The 24520-nt window shown below is 35.7% G+C and overlaps 1 protein-coding gene across 1 annotated transcript in view; it reads right to left on the bottom strand.

The window, feature by feature from the left end:
• Nucleotides 1-24520, bottom strand: part of LOC112047820 (abnormal cell migration protein 10) — a 131446-nt gene that overhangs the window by 78860 nt on the left and 28066 nt on the right. Inside the window, exon 2 of the mRNA XM_052890565.1 lies at nucleotides 7769-7811. The gene's annotated coding sequence lies outside the window, so the exon portion shown is untranslated. The remainder of the gene's footprint in view (nucleotides 1-7768; nucleotides 7812-24520) is intronic.

Here is a 24520-nt window from a genome sequence, read left to right on the forward strand (position 1 = left end):
AAAACGTTAGTTGGCTAACTAAAAAAAGTGGTTAGGCTTAATTGAAATCTGTTTTTTGTAGAATAATAAATAAAATAAATTATAAAATATAAAAAGAGTAATTAATAACTCTTCTTGCAGTCGGATATAAGCACCAATTATTTTTTACCACTGGTCATTACTGACCTGCCGCCCTAGTCAAGTGGCACGTCAATTCTCTTTCTACGATCGCTAACGAAAACAAGAAAGATGTATGGGAATGACATTTGCTATCGACAAAATTCAAAATCCATTTATTTCAATTAGGCTTAGCTTACAAGCACTTTTGTATAGTCAGGATTATGTAGTAATTTAATCTAATGGTGGTCATAATAGTCGAAAATTTAAAATAAAGTTACGAGGGTTCCTAAAGCGCCTTGGTCCGAGAAGAGCCCACAACGAACTCAGCCAAGGTTTATTTTTTTTGTTTACCACCATTTTACAAACTTATTTAAAACTAAGCACACAGACGTGTAGCACAGTTTAACACCAAGCTTTTTTATCATTTATATAAACGTGATCAGTGACAGGTCACGTGATCAAGATCTGTCATTCTCATACATTTTTCTAGTTTTCGAAGCGTTAGCGTTCGTAGAAAGAGAATCAATATGCCACTTGGCTAGGGGGTCTGATTCTCACATCTTTGATGGTCACCAAACTTCGATCATATTTTGGTTGACAATGGGCACTACATAACATGGTGTTATTATAAATTTTATATTTTGTTTCTATGAGGTGGCTAATAGAACAAATAGGTGCAAGCAAGCAAGTGGTTTTGTGCAGTAACTTTTCCTGGAATAGAATAATCTTGGAAACGAAAATTGAAATTGAATTTTCGTTTTGATTTGACCTGTTGTTCGAGTTCGAACGAAACACAATACTGCATGGTAAACTGGCGCTTCCAGTTATTGGCAGTTTGCAGGATGCCAGATTGTACACAAACGTGTATGCATCTAAAAGTACCATTCCGAATGTTCAAACAAACGTACAAAACCTAAATTAGGTCTTGGCAAAAAAACATTTTGAACCTGCAGTGCGGTTACTTTTGAAGCCTTCCTAGGCTTCTAAATTAAACAAACAAAATCGGGTTAGTTTAGTCAATTCGAGGGGCATATGGTTAGAAGTCACCGACATAGCTCAACGAGTTGCGAAGCTGAAGTGGCAATGGGCGGGGCACATAGTAGAAAGCGCAGTGTTGGCCGACACAGTCGTCGTCGTCAGTCCACCTGGTGGGGCCAGGGGTGCCTGACCAGGTGGACTGACGACATCAAGCGAGTCGCAGGGATTCAGATATCAGTATCGTGATGTTTGGAAGTCCCTACAAAAGGCCTATGTCCTGGAGTAGACGTCCATCGGCTGATATGATGATGATGATGATGATAGTTAGAAGAGCCGGTGGACGTTTGGGTCCCAGATTTCTATGGCGATCTTGCATCGGAAAGCATACTTTTGGTCAACCCCAGTAAAAGTAGGTACTCGTAACAAGCGAGTTGTATGGAGCTGCTAGTAATAGGCGGCTCAATATGTTGATTGGAAGTTTTTCAAACAGGTATATGTTCAGCAGTATCGGCTGATAATAATCATGAGTGGCATTTATAGGTGTTTTATATAATAAGATAAAGATAAATAAAAAAAACTCGACATATACCCAGCAATACTTAAGGAATGCAAGAAAACAGTTATTAAATATTTATCATCACTGAATATTGAAGAAGTAGAATCTTTATTAAAACTTATATCTTAAAACACACACACACACACACACACACACACACACACATACACACGTGCAAAACAACCTATTATCAATTAATTTAGTAATGTTTATTTAAAATCTGTTATTTCACAATGTACTATGCTATACATATGCTATGGAAGAGCATAGTTTTCTATTGCTTGGCAAACACTCCCGATGCCCCGCGCGCACGACTTCATACCCGCGCAGTCATTCCCTCTGGGAGTTTCATAAACGAACTAGCCAAACTATAGTACTGAGGTAGTTTATACTACTCCTAAAATAAGGTTCAAACTCGCATCTATTTAAGTCATCTTAGAAACTGAACTAAACGATTTTTATTCATTTATTATTATAGTTGAAAGTCCATTGCACATTATTTTTTAAATCAAAACATATGAATATATGTACCTAAACAGTTCAAGTAATCGTGACCGTGACTCTACACAAAATGGATGTCCTATATAAGTTTCTCATTCATCACCGTCAGCTAGAACAAATGCGCTAGACACGTGTCACTGCGCGGGTAGTTTATTATTTTGATAGACGGCATACATAAAAAGGGGACAATTTACTAAATGAAAATATAATTTATTTACGTACAGGTGTTATGTACTCGTATTTGTTATACAGTGCGATTTATTCAATTACGAATGTAAGTTTGTTTATTACGATTTAAAATATTCTTTCACGAATGCAATAGCTACATTATCAGCAAATAAAATAATCTACATTATATCCCGGGGTTGACATGGGAACCGGAACTATGCAGGTGAAATCTAGAGCGACCGCTAGTAATCTAAAGTTATAATAAATCTGTAGAGAGGTCAATTTTGTACATGAAATATATTTCCAAAATAACTATCAGGGGGTGATTAGTGATCGATAGTGATGCCAAAAATGCAATCAGTAAAATTTTCGTCTGTCTGTATGTTCGTTATAGAAACAAAGACTACTCGACGGATTTTAACGAAACTTGCTACTATTATTTTTCATAATCCTGGGCAGTATACTTTTCATGACGCTACGATCAATAGGAGCAGAGCAGTGAAGGGAAATGTTGGGAAAACGGGAGAAGTAAATCCATTTTTACAGCGATACTATTATAGATTAATACACTTTGTATTGTAGATTATTTACACTTTTACACAAACGGAAAGGAATTAAAATCTTCTAATAATATAAAATTGAAATTTTTTAAAAATTCCCGAAGGACATTTAATTATTAATTACACTCTCGATCAAGTCATCAATAATCTCTTTCAGTGCGCTTTCGTTTGAGACCCCACGAGTATCTGCAGACGTTCAGTTATTCTTTCCCAGTTTTACCCCCTAGAACTTTTAAATGGCTCAACCGATTTTCATCAAACATGTCTAAGAACACTTGCACATAAGTCACCTTTCATACACAACAAATTAAATTGAAATTGCTTCATCCGTTCGGGAGCTACAGACAGAACGACAGACAGACACGTTAAACGTATAACACCCCTCATTTTGCTTCGTCAAAACAGTTTTAAACGAATAACACATGTTCATGGATAGTCAGTGTTATTGAACGAATAACACAGTTGATCACAAACAGAATTTTTCACGTATGGTTCCACTAGAATCATAATTCAAACGGTCGCTTGTTAAGTCCCAAAAAAGGGTGAAGTACCGTTGTTGGACGCAGTAAAATGCAAACGAGCCGTTTGTTAACATAACAAGTGCTCAGTGTCAACTGGCGGAGCACAGACGATCAATAATAATTTGTAGCTATGAAAGAAGCAAGCATTTTCAAGGGGAAATATTATGTAAGGATCGCATTGGCAAGTGGAAGGACATTGTCTGTGACTTCATCAGCCCTTAAACCTCTTAAATCATTTTAAAAATGGAGAAACTTCTCTCGTTTTCCCAACACTTCCCATCACAGCTCTGCTCCTATTGAACGTAGCGTGATGAAAAGTATACTATAACCTGCTCAGGAGTGTAACGAATAATTGTACCAAGTTTCGTTAAAATCCTTGGAGTAATTTTGTTTCTATAACGAACGAAAGCAAGACAAAAATTTTACTGATTGCACTTTTGGCATCAGTATCGATCACTAATCAACCCCTGATAGTTATTTTGGAAATGTATATATTTCATGTACAGAATTGACCTCTCTACAGATTTATTGCTAATGATGATGAAGTAAAAGTAAACCTCGATGTTCTGTGATTTATACAAATTATTACATTAAATCTGAAAATGTTCATGTTGAAGCGAAAGCAGCAACACAATAACACTGGCTCTGTTATAGTTCGATAACGGTATTAACGACTAAGCAGCTTATGCTTTTGCAGTTACTGAAATATGCATATCTTTCAAGTCCCGGTTAGTGAATATACTTCTGTTTAATCGACTTCAAAAAAAGGAGGAGGTTGTCTTCGACGCGTATGTTTTTTTTAATGTTTGTTACCTTATAACTTTGTCATTTCTTAACCAATTTTAAAAATTCTTCCTTGTTTGAAAGAGTAAACTTCCAGATTGGTCCCATTTAATTTTCATGAAACCGGTTCAGTAATTTTGTGTTAAAATGAAAATAATGAATTTGCCCGTACTGTGGCGCTTTCGTTCACTATGCTAGGACACGCTAAAAACACAAAAATAAAACATTTTTAACAAAAATGTTGAAACGACTTCAAAATCACAAAAAAACTAAAAAGCGAAAAATAACATTGTATTGTGCTATCTTCTGATCACTGCACACTGCCAACACAGTGATGCATTAACTAAAGCCGAGTACATAAAAAAGCTTTAGAATTCAAAGAAAGTTCTTTTCGTGGTTCTTTCAGAAACGTCTTTAATTAATATGTCACTGGCTACGCACCGCCTTCAAAGTGATCACAATGTTCTTTTTCGCATTACTTTTGTGATTTTGAAGTCAGTTCAACTTTTTTGGTAAAAATATTTTATTCTTTTTTATTTTACTAATCTCAGGAACTACTGATCCGATTTGAAAAATTCTTTCAGTGTTAGATAGCCCATTTATCTAGAAAGGCTACATTTAATCCGTATTCATACGGGAACGGGAACCACGCGAGTGAAACCGCGCGGCGTACTAGTACTGTAATAAAAATATTTTAATTAAAGAAATTGTTGGCCTTCCCGCAACGGAGTACGTTATATGGTTATTTGTTATCGTTCCAATAAAGCACAAAGCGGCCGCAGCCGAGCCGCATGTTTGTGTTGTGGACTCCCACAGGGGAATGCCTTAATATCGACAATATTGGACGGTAAAAATGAGTAGGCAAGTACGTCTACACAATGATTATATTTTCCTTTATTTCCCATACCTGTTGCCCCCTGAGATCAGTTCAATTATCGAAACCATATACTTGGGCTTTATGTATTTGATTGCCAAATTAAATGACTAGAAAGAAAAATAAACGTTTATTTTAATACTGTACTGTACAAAGACGAATAATATTGTTTTTTTGTTGTGGACTCCCTCAGGGGAATGCCTTAATATCGATAATATTGGACGGTAAAAATGAGTAGGCAATTACGTCTACGAATGATTATATTTTCCTTTATTTCCCATACCTGTTGCCCCCTGAGATCAGTTCAATTATCGAAACTATATACTTTGGCTTTATGTATTTGATTGCCAAATTAAATGAATAGAAAGAAAAATAAACGTTTATTTTAATACCGTGAGACGATTAACATTGTTTTTACGGTGTACCTACCAAAGCGGCTAAGTAACATTTGAAGCTGTATTTTCTTGTATTATTTTTCTCTGTTACCAACAAGCTTAATAAACAAGAAAACGTACAAACGATAAGTCTTCAAAAAATATCGTAAAACTCAGGCTATATCGCAGAAAACATATGTACAAGTGTATTGGCAACGATCTTAGCTAGTCCCCGTTGTGGACAAATTAAAAATGTCGTAAAACATTGTAGCAAACTTTTTATCATAAAGTTTCATTATTAAAGTAGAATTATTAAGATTTTGTTAGATATAAGTAAATCATGCATTTGTGTTATAATCAAAATAACTGAAATAAATGAATGAAATTGCCATTACTGTGGCGGTTACGGTCACTATGCGTTTACACTGTACAAAGAGAAAAATAACATCGTACCTATGTTCCTATCGATCGATTTGAAAACATAATGAACTTCAAGAGCCTATTTGGTATGTAGCATCTTTTGGAACTTCTATAGAAGGCACTTCTATATTTTTGTCGGTAAAAAAAATTGAACAAGTTCGTGTGAATTAATAAACTGCTGTACCACAATATCGAACTTGGCTAACACACTGTCGTGTCTTTAGATTATCACACTGCGAACAAGTTTCCTATTGTGTAAGTTTTAGTTCCATACCATCCTTTAAAAGGAGGTCTTACTTTTTATTTTCATAACCTCATAACGGGTGGTCGTGCGAACAAAGGGCCTGTTAGCATTGAAGGATTATTTTATTCAATGGCTTTTGTCTCCAATTCGTTCTATACAGACGGGATAGTTGAAAACACTACTATAATAAAAACAAATACACAACATACAAGTGAGCTTTCATTAATTTTAGAATATGTGTGTACCTATGCTAGTACAGTAATTGTAAGTATTCACTTGTAGTCTAATTTTATCAAACTAACATTCTAAACAGTCTCGTTCGTTATCAACCCATATTCGGCTCACTGCTGAGTTCGAGTCTCCTCTTAGAATAAGAGGGGTTAGGTCAATAGTCCACCACGCTGGCCCAATGCTGATTGGCAGACTTCAGACGGAGGGTGTGGGTTCGAATCCGGTTGGGGACATGCACCTCCAACATTACAGTTGTGTGTCATTTTAAGAAATTAAATATCACGTGTCTCAAACGGTGAAAGAAAACATCGTGAGGAAACCTGCACACCAGACAATTTTCTTAATTATCTGCGTGTGTAAAGTCTGCCAATCCGCGTTGGGCCAGCGTGGTGGACTATTGGCCTAACCTCTCTCATTCTGAGAGGAGACTCGAACGAACGAAAATAGGCTTAGAATGATGATAACGATTGTGCATATGAAACAGTTGCAAGGTATGCAAGCAGATGGACGGATGCAGAATATGCAAATATTTTCGTGTATAAAGCAACACAAACTGCAAGTACACAACTACGTAAACACGACTTTACCACGGGTACACACGAGCGGAACCTTGTATTTAAAGTTAAATTGTTCGCATCGTCTTTTGAAAGCCTTTTAGCGTCCCTGGAGAAGACTGAAGTTAAAGCTTAACACTCGCTTTTGCATTTGCTATTTGCTAGTAATACTTCGCCTTCTTTATGTTTGACGTGAACTTGTTTTGTAGGAATAAATAATAGGATCTATTAGGTAAGTCGTGTTTTATTTTTTAATCTATACTAATATTATAAAGCGGAAGAGTTTGTTTATTTGTTTAATTGAACGCGCTAATCTCAGGAACTACTGGTCCGATTTGAAAAACACTTTCAGTGATAGATAGCCCATTTATCGAGGAAGATAGCCTTCCTCGATAAATGAGCTATATTATATTTAAAAAAGAAAATATGGGTCCTTCCTGAAATTCCAAGTTTTTAAGGTTTAAAATTGACCAGTTTGTATGAAACTTTGTCAATTTTAAACCGATTTAACTGAAATTTTGCATAGAAATAGATTTTATTCTGGATTAACACATAGGCTACTTTTAGTCCCGGAAAAATCCATGGTTCCGCGGATGTCCGCTAGTCTAAGATAAAGTTATATGATAGTATTTTTTTTCTGAATGTGTAAGTGCCGTAGGCTCCTTATGTGACTTCAGCGGCGTCCCCGGGGCTTTTGGGGGAGCTCATGTTTTTTGAAGTTTTTTAGTTAATTTTCGGTGAAGAATAAAACTCTAGAGTTATGGGAAATACTCTCGAGCAACCTGTATATATCTACCGTAATGTACCTACAGGTTTTTACCAGAGTAAAGATTGTGCTTTTTATGTATAATGCATTGTATAATATTGTCACTGCACTGTTTACGTAAAATCGATCATTAACTCACCCGCTGTATTATGCTTATCTATCTTGACTGCATTTCAACCAATCTGAAACAAAATAAGTATAATTATTATAAGTCAATGTCAAAGTCAAAATTCATTTATTTCAATTATGTTTAATTCACAAGCACTTTCGAAAGTGCTTGTGCTCAGTGCTTGTGCTCAGATATCAATATTATAAGATAATGGTGATAATAATTAGTCAAAAACTTAAAATTAAATTTACGAGGGTTCCAAATGCGCCTTGGTCCGAGAAGAGCCCACAACAAACTCAGACAGATTTTTTCTTTTTAGTTTATCACCATTTAACAATAGGTGTATAAGTAGCCAGTCATGTAATACATTTATTTCCAAGCTTTTTTTCCGTATTTATATGTATATTTAATAACACTATTATATTATTTTTAATAGCCTATTAGGGGTATGGTAGGGGTAGGGTAGGGTAGAGTAAAGTAGGGGTAAGTCAAAGTCAAAGTCAAAATTCATTTACTTCAAATAGGCTCAGTTTACTAGCTCTTTCGAAACTTAGGTAGGGTAGGGTTAGGTGTAGGAGTAGGGAAGAAGTACAAATAAGTCAAAGCAATGCTTAACCAGAATGGGTTAGGTCCGCTAGTCTAAAACGAATGTAGAGATTCTCATCTAACGAGAATAAATATCGATGTTAAGATAGTAATCGAATTACATCGGACGCATTGCTATTGCTAGTCAATCAGGCACGTAGGCTGTATGTAGTTATAGGCGTCGTTGGCCATCCCATTATCATTCTACATTGCGATCTTATGGCAAGACCACTCACCATTCTCGGCGTGTAGCGCCATACAATGTCAGATTCCACATCCATATGTATGCGATAATAATATTACGAACATCCAATGTATGGATATAATGTTTGCTTTAAAGAAACCCTAGACGGGCGTAGATATATTATTAATTGTTTATTCTTATATTCATATTTTCATGAGAAAGAATACAATAAGGAACTTAAGCTAACTTATCCTAATAACTATACAAATCATGCCCACGTGGAATGGTGGCAAGAATACTGGCTGCATTTCCGCGCTGGACAGCCAGGCTGATCCTTTGCGCAAAAAATGAGTCAACCCTTCTGTCACTATTTTCATTGATATCAAATCATGGGGAAGACATATATCTGTAGGAACAAATGGAAACAAAATATTATTATAAAAACAAAAAACCTGACTGGTTAATGAACTGAAAAGAGAAAAACAAGTAGGTATGACAATATCTGTATAAAAATCTGACTAATTTCTTTGTGGTTCTGCAGGCGAGGATAAATACTTTCTTATGGCCAAAGAATAAAATACCAATTTGTCATATAATGCATGCGGCAACATAAAGAATTTATTCAGAACTTTATACACATACTAGCCCCGCGGTTTCACCCGCGTAGTTTCTGTTTCCGTGAAAATATGGGGATATAATATAGCCTATGACATTTAGAAATACCGTGGCATTCTAGTGGTAAAAGAATTTTCAAAATCGGTTCAGAAGATCTAGAGATTACCTCCTACAACAGCACAAACTCTCTGTTTATTATTGTTTCTTCCTTGTTTATTGTGTTTGTATAGTTAATATTATTTTATTTTCATTTCAGTTTCATGAGTTACTTGATGAAATGTTTTCTTTCAATCTTACGCAAAGTTTGAATACACGTGAACAGTTCACAAAGGATCGTTGGCAATTATTGCGAAGTTTAGAAAAACACGATATTTTTGGCTTCCTCTCGAACCCTTTTGCAATTGTGTTGTAACTTTGTTGAGTGTTGTTTTGTTTGAATATTCTGAAAAGAATTGGTAGGTTTCAGGTGTTATGTTGGGATCTTGTGAAATACTAAGAGGTGGAATTTTTCTTTTTACGCTAGCGGACGCCCGCGTAAAAATCGATGTCAACTTTCAACCCCTATTTCAAAATATTATATACAATAGCGGACCCGGTCAATTAATTTAGATTTTTTGAAAATTTATATAGCCTATGTCACTACCTCAATTCTCACGAGCTCAATGACACCTCATATGTCAAAATCCATCCAGCAATTTGGGCTGTAGGGCGTGCCAGAGAAATAGACATACATACGCTCGAAAAACATTACCCTCCTTCTGTCGCAGTTGGGTAAAAATAATTATAAAATTAAAATAGTTTATTTCATATTCGTAAGAATCTTTATTCTTTACATTTAACTTGTGTATCTAAACTTTCCCAATAAATCACTTCAGTGTACATCAGAGTTTGTAGCACAAAATGCAGCTTTTGGGCACAAACAATTCTTAAATTTCTCAAAATAATTCTTTTGGATATTTTATGTTAACTACACCATTATTGTAATTATGCCTACTTGTAGCATATGTACCCAGAGAAGTCACTGGCCCTTAAGACACGGGCTTACCTAGTTTAAGGGTCAGGACGTCATTGCAATTTATGTACTGAGTTTTTTTCAAAGAAACAATTCTTATTCTTATTCTTAAACAGATATTTTGTCTATTATTAGTGTACTCGTAAACGTACATCAACGAAGGATTTGTGATACGCGATATATCTGACATCCAGTTCAAACACAAAGGATTTATCTACAGGATTATCAGTTCTGTATATATTCACTTTAAGACACTTAGCACGTAATGGTATAATATGACGGATATCATTTCATCCGTGTTGTGATATCCGAAGGGTAAAGTGACGAGAGGTTCGGATATTATTGAAGTTAACAAAATTGACGGATTTCCCTTGCTCGATATGAGATAAACGCATCCGGTAACAACTGAATAACATATACATATATATCTATACTAATTTGTGTGAAAGGTACGTATATATTTTTTTGTTTCGAGGTAAACAGAAATATATATTATTTCATTATTCATTAGACTATCACAAAGTTTAATATTTATTATTTAATGCTTTAATTAATTATTCAAATATCACTAGTATTTTTTTTCAATTACTATGTCCTTCTTCTGCTGGCCTATTCACTATTTTGGTCTTTGCTTTTACAATAAGTAAATTGACAAAGTGTCATCTACATACTATATGATATCCACCAGTAAGCACAGGATGACGTTTGTAATTTGTATCATAGTGTGGATGAAATTTTGTTAATTGATTTGTTTTTTATTTTGATGGCTTGAATAAAGACCAAAATAGGAAATAAGTCAGCTGCAAAGAAATTATCTATATCTATCTATTGAATATATATGTATATTATTAATGTTAATATTGGTATTTATGTATTTTAATGTGTAACTTAGTTTATGTATTTTAAGTTGATATTTGCGCACCAATCACTTCTCTTTGTAAACGTGAACTCCTTATAATTAACGGTTGCCTGGAAGATATCACTTTAGAGATAAGGCCGCCGTTACACCATTGTTTGTATTTTCACTTAATTTGTTTTGTAAAATTAAGTTCTTTTGTTTTTTTTTTCTATTCTTTACAAGTTAGCCCTTGACCACAATCTCACCTGATGGTAAGTGATGATGTAATCTAAGATGGAAGCGGACTAAATTGTTAGGAGGAGGATGAAAATCCACACTCCTTTTGGTTTCTACACGACATCGTACCGGAACGCTAAATCGCTTGGCGGTACGTCTTTGTCGGTAGGGTGGTAACTAGCCACGGCCGAAGCCTTCCACCAGCTAGACCTGGACCAATTAAGAAAACCTCAATCGGCCCAGCCGGGAATCGAACCCAGGACCTCCGTCATTAAATCCACCGCGCATACCACTGCGCCACGGAGGCCGTCAAATTTTTGGTGTAACAAAGTGTTTTTATGTTTAATCCCAAAGTGCATCTATGTTGAATCCAATAACTTAATTTATCAGTTATCCAATAACTTAATTTATCAGTTGGCCTGAGAACGTTGCGGTCGTGCATTATGGTGCATTATATTATAATTAACATATTATAGCCCTGAGGCGTCATAGAGTTACGGTGTATAACGGAAATGCCTAGCCCACACCATCGGCGCCCGCGCAGTCTTAGCTTATCTTACACTACATTACGAAACAAGAATATATAATTCATAGATATGTTCGTATCTATAAATAAGACATCGTAAAGAATGATTCTAAAAGAGCAACTGAGTTTATTGCCTGCTCGTCTCAACAGAATCTGAACTTCTTGTTCTTTCTTCTGACCAACTACAAAAATGGTCAAACTTGACGTTTCCAAAGACCTTGTAAACTAAGCCAATATTTATTGATACATTGAAATGACTTTTGACAAAAGAAAAGAAGACTTACTAGGAATAAATTACTATAAGTCCTTGAAACACCTTATCATCTCAATATTTTTAATAACCCACTACAGCATCTTCTCCTTCTTCTTATAGAATGGGAAAATGGAGCTAAGAATCACCACGCTTCTCTAAAAGGGTATGGTGCCCTTAAGATGATAATATTCTGTAACGATCACTTTCATATGTTAATAATGATGACGGCGATTGACGGTGTGAAGTGTCCCCAAGGCCAAGTATATGACCCCAAGGGGTTTTAACACCACCTTACTATCCATACCTTAAATAATACGTTTATTTATTTATATATTATGGAAGATCAACCGCTAATACATTACGCTCATGCTTACATTTATGTACATATGCTACTAAAAGATTTTCACAACATTTACAATTTTTACAGAGTATGTATATACAAGGTGCTGGGGAGTATATCCCATAATTCTAGGGTTATATTTTTTAAGGAAAATTAATTAAAATATCTAAGTATGTGTTCTAAAATGAATAATAAATTATGACATAACTTGACATTTCAAAAGTGGTTGTAAACTAAACCTAATTGAAATAAATTAATTTTCAAATTTTGAATATTTTTCGGAGTAAAAATTTTTTCTTTTGTAAATAGATCTTAAATGCTGTCCCGCATATCTCATCCTTATATTATGACCTAGTGTCCTAGTGAATGAATAACTTACTAGTGAAGTGCGTCGAAAAAAAAATCAATTGGTAAAAATAAAAGTTAAAGAGTAGATCAACGATGCCTCGAGTAACTTAAATTTACTAATTTTATAACCAGAAAATAGTAAACTTGAACCTCGTAAAGGAATATGCAAGCTGAATGTAAAAATTCGGAAACTTCAACTCAGCTAAAGTTCATCTCGATTTGCCCGTCAAGGAAGCGGGTAAAACTCTTATACTTTTTTCCTTTCAAACTCAAACGGAAGTTTGCTTTATTCTGAAAATCCGAGCTTTGTACGCTTGACTCGATTCTAATATTAAATTGATTAAGCTGTTTCCAAGATCACAGAACAGTGGAGTAACTCTTTGGAGATGTTTCAAATATGTCGTCATCATCATATCAGCCAATGGACGTCCACTGCAGGACATAGGCCTTTTGTAGGAACTTCCAAACACCACGATACTGAGCCACCTGCATCCAGCGAATCCCTGCGACTCGCTTGATGTCGTCAGTTCACCTGGTGGGGATCTACCAACACGTCAAATATGTCGTAGCTACAAATATTACCGTTAAATGTGATGATGCTGACAGTTTTTTAATTGTATATAAATTAAGAATATGCTAATGGTAAAGCAATTTGATAAAATACATGATTATTAATTTTTTTTTTTTAAGAAATCCTTAACTTTATAAATTAATATCGATATATTTCGGAGCCATCATCCATGTACAACATGAAATTGATATTGTTTATATTAAATTTGATATGAGTCAACTACCCTATAGTTAGTGCTGGTTCTCAAAAGAGTGGTCCTAGGTTCGATTCTCATCAGATATCAGTTATATTTAATATTATTTATATAGACTTTGGTCTGATTTGATCTAGCGTTTGTTTGTTTGTTTGATTGAACGCGCTAATCTTAGGAACTACTAGTTAGAAATATAGGTATAACTAGCTGACGCCGCGCGGTTTCACCCACGTGGTTACCGTTCCCGTAGTTATATCGGAATAATATATATAACCTATAGCCTTCCTCGATAAATGGGCTATCTAATACTGAAAGAATTTTTCAAATCGGACCAGTAGTTCCTGAGATTAGCGCGTCAATCATTCAAACAAACAAAAAAGTCTTCAGCTTTATAATATTAGTATAGATGAAACTGGTACCTCTTTCAAGTAAGCCAACTTCCATCTTAGACTGCATCCTGACTTAACAGTGAGATTACAATCAAGGGCTAACTAGCTTGTCAAAGAATAATATAAAACAGTACTACTGAACAGTGACTATTACACAAAAACTGTTTAAAGGTTCCTAGAATATTAAAACTCATAGATAGTGTACCTGTAGCAGGCATCGACAGTTGAATAGGTCAAGGTTTACTATGTGACCGATGACACCCACGCCACGCAGCGCATTTGTATTTATACGTACAACCGCCACCGGGCGATGCACCCACTCGTACTATCAATAAATTGTACGCTCTCGCTCGCGTACTATGATCGTATACCACGCTTGTGACTGTTTCCAACCAGATTTTTGATAATTTTTAAAAGTGTGCAATATGTAGTTTGGTGGTTACAAATGGTTCTGGATCTCAGATTCTGGAAAAGTTAGGAGCCTGATATTTGGGTAAATGATATTTCAAAGTGTTAGTTTCGTTATGACTATACAAAATACACAATTTTTAAAACTTTTCTCGATAGTTTATTTTTTTGAAAAATACATGTTTTGCTCACATTTTGCTTTCAATCTCAGGAAAGGCAAACTTATTTTCTTAAATTTTTGATTTGTATAGAAAATTAGGTATATATTTTGAACTCAGAATACAGAAAACCACCAGAAGGAATGATAGCGCAAAGAAGTGAAGCCATTTAAACTACACATTTTACGATTACTCACTCTGTGTTTGTCGTGTTGTTTGACGTGCTATACAGGTGACAAATTTAATTAAATTAAGCCGTCTTGTGCTATTCCTTCGTGTAAAAATGCCGTTGGTAAAAAAAAGAAACTGAATAGGATCACATTTCACGTGTAAGTAGCACAAATAAATATTCTTATGTTAAAATAATGAATAATTTTTACGTGAATTTAGTTGTCATAGAAACCGATGACTTCATTTCAAGTGTTGCCAATGTAATTGTTTTGATTTTCCCTACTTTTAATTTCAATTCAAGGATTTATTATTTATGTAAAATATTAATCAACTAAATAGGTAGGCATAGGTTCCGGCAATTAAGTTGAAATAAAATTGTGGTAATCAGCGCAGATAAAGAAAGTGTAAAATAATCTTAAAGCTTTAAAATTTTACAAATAACAATGGCGTGCTATATTATAATAAGTTCGTTCGTTCTTGTCTGTTTGTGTGTTTGTTTGCACATTTGTTTGTTTTCGTGTGCTTGTTTGGTCTTTTGTTTGTTTGTGTACCTACTTGTTTGCTTGTTTGTTTGAGCAAGAGGATTAAATAAATTATTTTTATCTTCAAAACACATTCTTAAAAGATATTAAACCAATTCAGTGGCCTTATTTATACTTGAATTTTAAGCGACATAAAAATTAGAGAAATAAGACGAGATAATAATAACTGTGCACACGATTGAAATACATATTTATAATAATAATATAATATAATTATATGGAATATATAAAATTATTATTGTAAATATGTATTTCTTTAGTTTGTTAGTTGATAAGTTTTATAATAACCGTCTTATTATATCTATTATTTATTTGTCCTTGTCTTAAATTTTTTAGAGTTCATTTTCTTGCTGACTCTTAGCAATCACTAGAAAACTGGTCCCACTGTTTTTATTATTTACCATACAAGTTAACATTTAATGTGATGAACTGTACACTTATTGTTTTCCTTTTAACATTATAAATTTTTACCACAAAATAGGGAAAAATTTAACAGCCTCATGTACTAGCAACATTACGCGGGTGAGAATTGCGATGAGTGCAGGCTGTTGTGTACAATTTTTGGACACACTGCGCACTATAGAATGACATCTTAACGTGGCTTCTGGTGGTTTTCTGTATTCTGAGATTTTGAACATGGCCATTTTGTTTTTCGTTATGTTGTTTAATTTACTTGCAATTAGGTAAAAATAGTTTTGGCGCTCACTTCATAAAATTTGCGTCGCGCGTCAATCGCTCCGTGCTTTTCACTCGCGTGAAAGTCATAATTCGGCGTCTCGCTTGCGCTTCGAATTTTAGTCATATCGTACCGTGCTGCACGCTCTTAAAGGAGAATGGCGAGGTTGCATGTATTTTGGGACTAGCAAATAGAAGTAGCGTACATAATGGAAACCCATTACTAGTCGTCAATCGTGATTAAACTAAGAAAAAAACAAATGGTAACCAATCTTGAAAAGCAGGGAGAAAAAAGATATACCTTAAAATTAGAAGGTAACCTATCTATGCGTACGAATAAATGTAAATTTCATACTAAAAACATCGCCACTGTCATACAACTCTGAGATTGATTTATAAATACGACAAGGCGTTTCGGTCTCAGTCAACAAGTAGAACAATTTTACTATGCTAAGTATAGAAGTAAACTTGACTCCCGTTCTGTAAAATATCAATATTTATTTTTAAAAGCATCTTATAAAATGATAGTTTTAATAAATAAGCGTGCACGACACTTCTGAGTCTGACTCCCACTTTCGCCATCCTCTTTTACTAATAAAATATCAAACCTCCTCCTTTTTTTGAAGTCAGTATAAAAATACGCTTCTTACTTTGATTTCTTTGCTTCATACTTTGATTGATTGATTGAATCAAAATGCCACATGGGTACAGGCCCTGGACCGTTCAAACCTGCTACCTTCTCAAGCCACCACGGTCCAAACTCCATAATTAGGATATCCATAAGTAGGAGCATAGACTGACACCAGTCTTTACAAAAAGAGGTATCTGACTCCAGCGGAGACCAGCACCAAAAGGACCTACGTACAACGGCCAACCCTAGTGGCCAAGTGCGGAAAAGGCCCAGGAAAGAAGAAGAAGAGGTATATCTTACTATACAGGCTCCCGTTCTGCAGGCTTATTCACTATTTTGACGTATGCTAGTTGACAATATGTCAACCGAGAATCCCAATACGAAATTGAGATTCTATGTAAAAATGTCATCCGGTAAATGACATTTTGTCAATTGATTTGATGTTTATTTTGATACGTTGATAATAAAGACCAAAATAGTGAATAGGCCAGCTGTAGCCAGAATGATAACCACCGGAATTTAGAAGTTGATTAAAAAGATTAGTTCGCATGTCCTACGCTATTAGGAGTTTCGAAATGTTTTCCATTAAACACTTAAAGGCGTCACCTACAAAGGAGAGACTAATTGTACAACAAAATATCTGTCCTTGTAACAAATAGCTCAATTGTGTTGGTGGATAACAATCGCACCATCGTTTATGGCGACCACTGTTTATTACGTTCAAATCGATAGCCATTGTAATAACGCGAAGTCTTTGTTCATAAGGGAAGTAACCAAAGTTTTTTAGACTTTCGTACTGAATCAACAATGAACAATTTTTACCAAGCCAGCCAATTTTAACCGATTTCAAAAAAAGTATGAGGTTCTCAATTTGACCCGTATGTTTTTTTTTAATGTTTGTCAACTCATATTTTGGTCATTTACTTTTTTTTTAATTGAAAGAGATTGGTCCCATTTCATTTTCATAAAAATAGGTTTAGTAATTTCGTGTTAAGATCAAAATAACTGAAATACGTTTTTGAGAAGTTCTGTTAACCTACCGTTCCATTTTTATGTTAAAAAGATTATTTATAACACTAAAACAAAACCGGGGACTTATCCGATAAAACCAACTATAGGCCCATCTCATTGGCTACTGTCATCTCGAAGGTATTTGATAGCATGCTTAACTCTCACTTAAATAAATTCTTTAGACCGCACGATAACCAATTTGGTTTCCGACATGGTTTGTCTACTGAGAGTGCTGTTTTGGGGCTGAAACATGCTGTCACATACTATGCTAGGAGGAAGACTCAGATTTACGCCTGTTTTCTGGACTTGTCTAAAGCATTTGATCTGGTTTCTTATGACATCTTATGGAGAAAGATGGAGGAAGCAAAACTACCTCCAGAACTCACCAATATTTTTAAATATTGGTATAGAAACCAGGTCAATAATGTCCGGTGGGCAGGCGTCTTGTCAGATTCGTATGGGTTGGAGTGCGGGGTGAGGCAGGGGGGTTTAAGCTCACCTACGCTATTCAACTTGTACGTGGATGACTTGCTTGGCGAGCTCAGCAGCACCAGAATCGGCTGCTACATAGACGGAGTGTGTTTAAATAACTTAAGTTACGCCGATGATATGGTGCTGTTGAGTGCGTCAATCTGTGGTCTCAGGAAGCTCATAGCCATATGTGAGGCTTATGTGGAGAGACATGGTCTTGCATATAACACTAAAAAGAGTGTAGTGATGGTCTTTGAGGCAGAGGGTAAAACATCTAAAAATCTGACTCTTCCACCTATCTCGCTGAATAGCATAGCATTAGAGAGAGTAAATAAAGTAAAGTACCTTGGACACATGTTGACCCCTGACCTTAGAGACGACACTGATATCGAGAGAGAACGGAGAGCGTTATCAGTAAGAGCAAATATGCTGGCTCGCAGGTTTGCGCAGTGTTCTTATGCCGTTAAAATTACGTTGTTCAGAGTATACTGCACTAGCTTCTACACGTGCAGCCTGTGGGCCAAATACTCTCAAAAATCTTATAACGCTCTCCGTGTACAATATAACAACGCATTCAGGGTGCTGATGGGGTTGCCCCGCTTTTGTAGCGCATCGGGGATGTTCGCGGATGCGCGTGTTGACTGCTTTTACGCCACAATGCGCAAACGTTGTGGATCCTTGGTGCGTAGGGTGCGGGGCGGCACCAACAGCATTCTTGCAATGATTGCGAGCAGGTTGGACTGTAAATATGTGAATCACTGCTGTTCCATGTCAAATGGATTGGAGCGGCAGTGACACACATATTACTAGTATGATTTATTTAAAAAAAAAAAATAAGTTATATTACTATAGTTTATAAGTTACTAACACATTCTATTTTTATTTTTACTAACATAACTATGAGCCTATTGAAGCTTGAAATAAATATTATTATTATTATTATTATTAAAGGCTAAATAATTAGATATTGTTAGTAAAATTTATAATTTAAGTTAGGAGAAGAATTTTGTCAATCTATACTACACAGCTCGTAATGTATTCCATGATTTGATCAAATGACTAAGAATAAAATATATAATGCATCAACTTTAACAAAGAAAACTCAGTAACTATTTATGAAGTACCACTTAAAATGCGATAAACAGTGCAAAGGAAAACTAAAGGATAATTTTCAATATTTTATTTAAAACCAACTTTCAATATTTTGTTTTTACAAAATAAACTTGCAGCAAAAGCTTTTATCATAAAAATATTGCTTCGCAGTAAATTTAATACCCTCTTACGTCTACAACGTACAAAAGCGGGGCTTATTATAAAAACAAAATACTTATATCGAACCTTTAGAAATGAATATTTATACAAGGAATACTTACAGATACTTATGTTTTGTACGTACGTACTTATGATAAAAAAATTGTACCGTCGATTTCATAGTTTTCACTAATTACCTCACCAATCCTGTCTTCACGAGTTTAATAATGTATTTATAATATCGTCGTCGAAAAATGGATTTTCATTTTACCAATCGTGTAATTGGAATATGGAGTTGTGACAGTTATTGTGTTTTATCTTGTCCATTTTATAGATTTTAATGTAAAAAACAGATTTCGTTTATTCCTTTCAAATCAATCTTAAGTAAAAAATCAGCAAAATTTGTTAACAAGCTATTTCTTATTCGTCATCAACGCATATTCGGCTCACTACTGAGCTCGAGTCTCCTTTCAGAATGAGAGGGATTAGGCCAATAGTACACCACGCTGGCCCAATGCGGATTGGCAGACTTCACACACGCAGAGAATTAAGACAATTCTCTGGTATGCAGGTTTCCTCACGATGTTTTCCTTCACCGATTGAGACACGTGATATTTAATTTCTTAAAATGCACACAACTGAAAAGTTGGAGGTGCATGCCCCGAACCGGATTCGAACCCACACCCTCCGGAATCGGAGGCAGAGGTCATTCTGAGATATTTCTTATTAAACCCCCTTTATTACAGGTATAAGATATTTCATCAGCCTTGTAAATCTAGTGTTCGGTTTCCGGACTATTCATTGCATTTAAAAGTCATCGACCTACCCGCTGCGTAATTTTAGATGTAGACAAAGGTGTTAGTTGTTAGGTATAATTTTTTTATGGATTGTTGCGAAATCGGGCTCCATAGCGTCTTAGCACGTCGCGTTGGCGAGTCGACATAATGCGTGTCGTCGCAAGCGAGGCACGTTGTCCAATTGTTAGCACCGAAAGCGGCGGAAGGATGTCCCGTGCGGTACTGTGACTGGAATAGCATTATTTTATTATAATGTCGGTTATAGATGTGTTTTAGCTGCCGTGACTTCCTCATCCGTGTTTATTTGTGGTACCCAACTAACCTGTCTAGCTAGCTGAAATTTAATACGTTGTTATAAATTCAAAACGTTAAATTTCAAATCATCATGTTTTAATGATAATTAAGATGTTTTAAAAAAATTTTAGTGATTTAGAGTGCCGTGATAACCCAGTGGATATGACCTCTGCCTCCGATTTCGGAGGGTGTGGGTTCAAATCCGGTCTGGGGCATGCACCTCCAACTTTTCAGTTGTGTGCATTTTAAGAAATTAAATATCATGTGTCTCAAACGGTGAAGGATTAACATCGAGAGGAAACCTGCATACCAGAGTATTTTCTTAATTCTCTGCGTGTGTGAAGTCTGCCAATCCGCATTGGGTCAGCGTGGTAGACTATTGGTCTAAACCCTCTCATTCTGAGACGAGACTTGAGCTTAGCAGTGAGCCGATTATGGGTTGATAATGATGAAACATTTTTTAAATTATATTTGTCATATATTTTAAATCTGACCACAGAATACATAATATTATGTACTTAAAAGTATTGACCAATGTTCTCGTTTCCCTCCAAATATACCGAAAAGACAGTGTTAGTGAAATAATAATATCATACCTACACCTAGATTCGACCCCTGGATTGAGCTATGAAATATTGAGCTGTTCTATCTTGCCTAGTAGCCCAGAGTGGGTATTATGACTAGCCATTATTACCTACAGAGTCAATTATGACTCGTATTATCTCTAAATACTCGGCAACTAATCCGATGTTTCACCGTAGTCCGATGATAATTATGCGTTAGTTTCGAATAACGCTGTTCGCCGTGCGTGAGTTTAGCGTGAATTTGGAAATTTTGGTGCATTTCAGTATATTGTTAATCCTCAAAAGCTTCACTGGTAATTGGTCGAATTCAAACCCAAGAGCTCTACGGTTGGGATTAATCTTGCAATTTAAGTTTTTGAATGTACTGTTACGAATCAAAACATAACATGTTTTGATTCGTAACAGTAAACAACAGTAATAAATAAATAAATCCAAAAGTACGCGTGGCATTCATTTAATATCAATTTATGAAAATAAATAGACTTCTATTCCTAATTATACTGAAGCGTAAGAAAAACACACGATAAGTGAAGTCTTACGGTCGCTATTGTGACATAGAGGATCCATACATACAAAACAGTATGTATGGAATGTATTTTTTTTTGTTTTTTAATGTACGTTTAAAAATTATTTAAGCACGATAAAAACACAGAACACAAACACTTTAAATCCCACAATATCCTACTAATATTATAAACGCGAAAGTTTGTATGGATGTTTGGATGTTTGTTACACTTTCACGCCGCTACTACTGAAGCGATTTGCCTGAAATTTGGAATGGAAATAGATTTTTCTCTGGATTAACACATAGGCTACTTTTTATCCCGAAAAGTCCATGGTTTCCCATGGATGGATGATATGAATGTTTGTTACTTTTTCACCCCTCGACTACTGAACCGAATTAGCTGAAATTTGGTATTGAGATATATTATAGCATGGATTAACACATAGGCTACTTTTTATCCCGGATTAATAAATGGTTCCCGAGGGATTTGTCAAAATTAAATTCCACGCGGACGAAGTCGCGGGCGTGCGCTAGTATTATGATAAATAGAGACATTGAATGTTCAACAAATCACACATTTTTCTTGAGAGAAACATCAAATGCGTGCGGAACGGTGTACCCAAGTCCCAATTCCGTTATTGGTAATAGCTTCTTCGAAAGTATTAATAGTGTACCTACCCATTAAAGCAAATATTATCAATACGACGTTAACAAGACAGTTCCAAGCGGCAACATTGCGATTAAATAAACACTGTCATGTTTCCGTATGATAAATTGTGTTTCTACGGATTCACGATATTTATTTACATTTAGATACTTAAAATTGTACGGTTAACCGTTACTTCTGAAACAGTTATGATAATTTATTTTTGTTACTAAAATATCATCCATCCATCCATACCATAAATCCATCCATATCAGAAATGAGGAGATCCGCAGACGAACCAAAATCACTGACATAGCTCAGCGAGTCGCGAAGCTGAAGTGGCAATGGGCAGGCCACATAGTTCGAAGAGTCTATGGAAGTTGGGGTTCCAAGGTTCGGCTCCGGCTGGGCCGATTGAGGTATTCATAATTGGTCCAGGTCTGGCTGGTGGGATGCTTCGGTTTATAGCTAATTACCACCCTACCGATAAAGACGTATCGCTAAGCGATTTAGCGTCCCGGTACGATGTCGTGTAGAAACTGAATGTAGCGTGGATTTCAGCCTACTCCTAACAAGTTAGCCCGTTTCCATCTTAGATTGCATCATCACTAACCATCAGGTGAGATTGTAGTCAAGGGCTAACCTGTAGATAATAAAAAAAATGATAAAAACCACCTTACATACAAAACAAAGTAAATTGAAATCGCTTCATCCGTTCAGGAGCTATGGTGCTACAGACAGACTGACAGACAGACAGACACGTGAAACTTATAACAGCCCTCTTTTTGTGTCGGGGGCTAAAAGTATTCGACAAAATAGTTGTAGTGCGTAGAAATAGATGTCACGTACCCTTAATATTAGATATCGCTGCGAAGATAAAAATATACAACGAGTATTTTGTAAATGGAACGGATAAAATATTTCAGAGGTTACATATATTTGGTAAGAAATATATAAGTTACATATATTTCTTACCAAATAAATGTGTTTATTGTACTCGTACATACAAATTTAATGTCAAAGTCAAAGTCAAAGTCAAAAATTCATTTATTTCAAATAGGCTTAGTTTACAAGCTCTTTCGAAACGTCAGGTAATAATATTAAACTTCAGATAATGGTGATAATAATCATTCGAAAACTTAAAATTAAAGTTACAAGGGTTCCAAACGCGCCTTGGTCCGAGAAGAACCCACAACAAACTCAGCCAAGGTTTATTTTTTTTTTATTTAACACCATTTTACAAACTTATTTAAAACTGACAAAAATTAAAGCCTTAAATCGGATTCGATAGCAATGTTTTGATTATTTTGTATGTTGTGTTTTGAAAGTAATCTCAGCCTTGTTTATGTTTAAGATCATCAACGTCTGGACTATCTATAGGTTTGGAAGCAATTAACATGCATAACAGCCGATCTGAATCAGATTCTGAGATTAATATGTTATGTGTAATTAGCCTTTGACGACGCACATCCATACAGACACTATACTATAGAACTATGGCCTCCGTGGCGCAGTGGAATGCGCGGTGGATTTACAAGACGGAGGTCATGGGTTCGATCCCCGGCTGGGCAAGATTAGATTTTCTTAATTTGTCCAGGTCTGGCTGGTGGGAGGCTTCGGCCGTGGCTAGTTACCACCCTACCGGCAAGGACGTACCGCCAAGCGATATAGCGTTCCGGTACGATGCCGTTTAGAAACCGAAAGGGGTGTGGTTTTTCATCCTCCTCCTAACAAGCTCTCTTCCATCTTAGACAGCATCATCACTTACCATAAGGTGAGATTGTAGTCAAGGGCTAACTTGTAAAGAATAATAAAAAAAATCTTGGTATCCTTAACATTACATAATTGTACCAACTATAGAACAAACTGCTTTGTCTTTCGAGTGTTCAGTAAAATATACGGTTTTGTAATATGAAGTACATGATTCGAGTCCTAGGTATATTATGAAAAAAAACATACATTCAGCTGAACGTAGAACCTCCTCCTTTTTAGAAGTCGGTTAAAATTAGCGGACGCTCGCGACTTCGCGTGGGATTTTACAAATCCCGCGGGAACCATGGATTTTTCCTGGATGAAAAGCCTATGTGTTAATCTAGAGTTAAATCTATTTCCATTCCAAATTTCTGTCAAATCGCTTCAGTAGCCGCAGCGCAAAGGACGAACAAATATACACACTACACACACATTCACACACACACACACACACACACACACACATTTAGACATAAACTTTCGCCATTATAATACCTATTAGTGGGCTTGGATACGAGGTTGAGTCTCCTTTTCACATCCGTTCTATATGTATAGTCAAGCATTTTAGCTGAATTCCAGCAGCATTTTTTTTTATTCTTTACTAATTAGCCCTTGACTTTAATCTCACCTGATGGTAAGTGATGATGCAGTCTAAGATGGAAGCGGGCTAACTTGTTAGGAGGAGGATGAAAATCCACATTCCTTTTTGGTTTCTACACGGCATCGTACCGGAACGCTTAATCGCTTGGCGGTACGTCTTTGTCGGTAGGGTGGTAACTAGCCTGCCGAAGCCTC

This window comes from Bicyclus anynana, chromosome Z, assembly GCF_947172395.1.
Source record: "Bicyclus anynana chromosome Z, ilBicAnyn1.1, whole genome shotgun sequence".
NCBI classification, from domain to species: domain Eukaryota; kingdom Metazoa; phylum Arthropoda; class Insecta; order Lepidoptera; family Nymphalidae; genus Bicyclus; species Bicyclus anynana.